Source organism: Lycorma delicatula, chromosome 2, assembly GCF_047948215.1.
Source record: "Lycorma delicatula isolate Av1 chromosome 2, ASM4794821v1, whole genome shotgun sequence".
Classification (NCBI taxonomy): Eukaryota; Metazoa; Arthropoda; class Insecta; order Hemiptera; family Fulgoridae; genus Lycorma; species Lycorma delicatula.
The window spans coordinates 199825150-199828526 of NC_134456.1; positions in this window are offsets into that span (position 1 = coordinate 199825150).

The window sequence follows — 3377 nt, forward strand, 5'->3', positions numbered from 1 at the left end:
ATAGATATCCGTTTTATATTTCATACATTTTTATCTTTTCTCAAACCAATAAAATATAAAAGTATTTTTGAATACGATTTGCAATAAATATTAAATTAAGATATATACTGGAAAACGATATGAAACAATATATAGATATATATATTTAATTCAGTGACTCGGAGGTAAATATTATTTTTTAATGATATTTAATATATCTGCATTAAATAAAAAAAACAAGTTTTTGGATGAAATCCAGAAATATTAATTTACCTGAAGGTACACAGTTAGGTTAGGTTCAAATGCGGCTAAAGGAAAAATAGATATTTTAAAAACTTACTTAACAATAAATTTCGCACAAGTCCCAGCCAGTCATAACGAGTTTTATTGGATGGGATGAGGTTGAAAGTTAGGGTTTCAGAAATAAAACGGGAAGAGAAGTTAAGGAAAAAATGAAGAATGAAATTCAATTTTGATATTTTTCACGGTTTCACAGCGGTGAAACTGAAACGATTCCTTAAAGTTAGAACATTTATCCTACTGTATAACACGTTCCTTCTTTTGTATGTCGGCCTTAATATCCTTGTTCCACATTTCCAATCATCTTTATTCCTTGTACTATACACTCAGACTTCAGACAGAAGGCTGGCTTTAATCCAGATCTCAACTCGAGTATAGTACGAGAGTAACCCGACAAAATTAATGTATCACATTATTGCAAATACAATCCTCAAATAAGTTAGGCCTATGTACGCCGGTAAATAAATGTTAAAACAGCATTTTTAACACACGGTTGATAAGTTGAATAAAACATAAGATGTTTCACACTTTATTTCTTTACAAACTAATACATACCAAAACTTTATTTCACGGCATAAATTTTCTAAAAAATAATATTACAGAAAATATTGAATTAAAACTGGAGATAGATAAATACAATTAATTAGCTGTCTTAGAAATGTTACGCCTAAGAATACAAGTAGTTAAATAATATACACTATATCATCTAGGTTAATGAATAAAGCTACTCGAATTTTCACAGCTATAAAAAAGCTACTAATTTTTTTCTATCAAAACTTTGACAACAATTAAAAAAAAAAAAAATTACATTATATGACAAGGATGGTTCCTCGTATGAGAAGATAGATTGCCAGATTCAAAGCGTAACGAAAGAAACGATTGAATTTTTTTTTTTACATTAACCAAGAGGTGGAGATCATTCAGTAGGCTGACAAAAAGCTTACTCTGTGGGAACGTATGTCGGAAAACGATACAGTAATAAAAACTGGCTAAGAAATAATCTATATATAAATAGATTTTTCAGATTTTAAAATTAATTAATACGCCGCAAAAAACACAGGAAGGATCGGTTACGATTCAGTAGTTTTTCTAATCTAGTTTAAGACCAATAAAACCTATAATTAAACCAAACGATCAAAGTTGTACTAAAAGTACAACGACCAAAGTTATCGGTATCAAAAATTATCAAGACAAAATGATTTCTGGATCTGTAATAAACAGTAAATATACCTAGATTTAACGATGTAAAAATTGAATTCTAAACAATCCACATAATCAATTGGACGGTAACAAAGAAAATGTCAACCTTAATAAACACTAAGTAAAAACTTAAAATAAAAGAATATAAAATTAACCGGTTGGTGGAAAAAAGGAGATTTTATTTTGAAAGGATTAAAACCATTTTAATTCATTATCAAAACTATATAATATTAATAATTATCTAAATAAATAGTACCGCTTAATTTCTGTTTCGTTAATGCTTAATGAAGAAGAGATTTCATTATTTAATTCAATCTAGCCTCATGCAAACAAATTTAAAATATAAAAAAGGTATAGTAAATTAGAAAAATAATAAATGCGGCAGCATGAAAGTTAAACCACAATTCAAAACGGTATAAATCAACAAATGGAATAGTGATTTATAAATGTACTGAAAAGAATTTTATAAGAATTGAGACATAATTAAAAGTTATCTATTATAGATATCAGAATTTTAATGCCGAGACTACTCTTGTAGGGTTTCACTCTTACGTTAAGAATGATATAAAAGGTTTTTAATTCTTTAAGGCCGTTTTATCCATCTGTTTTAGGATCTTTTTTAATTTTTATTATATTCTCTAATTAATATAAAACCTTATTTTTTATTTAAAAAGGTAATACTATCAATAAAATTTATTTTATCTTAGATAATAAAAATAAGCGTATATTTTTAAGGAAAAAAAATATGTTCTACCATAAATATTGATTTATAATGCTTTTAGTTAAAAGATATAAATTATGTTATAAAAAATAAAATTAAAGTTATTAAAAATAAAGTGAATATTCTTTCGTCCAGTTTCTGAATTAGGAATTCTGGGTGGTATAATCATTTAACTGGAATTAGTTCTTTAAAAATATTTCCACTGAGATTTTTTATGTTTACAACAAATAGACCAATTCAAATAAATTACCGCTGGGTAAAGCTTTCATCTTTTATACTAAACTAAAAGTTTTTAAAAACTTTAAATACATCAAAAAACTCTAAACCAATAATATAAATGTTCGTAATTAATTTTAACGTGTGCTTAAATTTAGGTTACACATATACAAAAATATAAATAATTAAAATTTAATACAATATATAAATAAAATTATAAATAAAACTACATGCAACATATTTCAACATATTATTAAAATTTTTACAAAGGGCAAAAAAGTTACGTTACATAAAAAAGGCACAAATTTTGACGAATAAAATTTTTTTGAGCAACAAGAAAACATACAATTCTTAAAGCACGAAAGATCACCAACAGCAAAAAAAAAATTCAACAATAAATAAAAAATAAACCGTAAAAGTTCTTACTATTTACTTATTCTTATAACTTGTTTTTAATAGCTTGAAAAGCCAAGTCGAATACGCGATCTAAATAAAGTTGAGATTAGTTTTTTTGGCAGCCAAAATGGCAATACTGTAAATTTACTAGTAAACATATGTTTAAATGAACAGCTGATTTATATTAGGTAATAATATTTTTACTCTATTGTTGCCATGTGAGACGTAAAAATAAACTTTTCGTGAGACGAGTTTTTGTTGTGCATTACAAAAATGAGTGATACTAATTATGAGCAACGTTGTGCAATCAACCTTTGTGTTAAACTCGGTGAGTATGCTACTGAAACTTTTTCACAATTGAAAAGGGCATGTGGAGATGACGCTCAGTCAGGAACCCAAGTTTTTAGATGGTTTAAAGCATTTTCGGAAGGCCGGGAATCAGTTGCGAACGATCCACGCTGTGGAAGACCGTTAACGTCAAAAAGTGACGACAATGTTGAGCGAATCAGAGACTTTTGGAATTTTTGTCTACAGAACAGATTGTAAATCAATATGTTTACCGAGA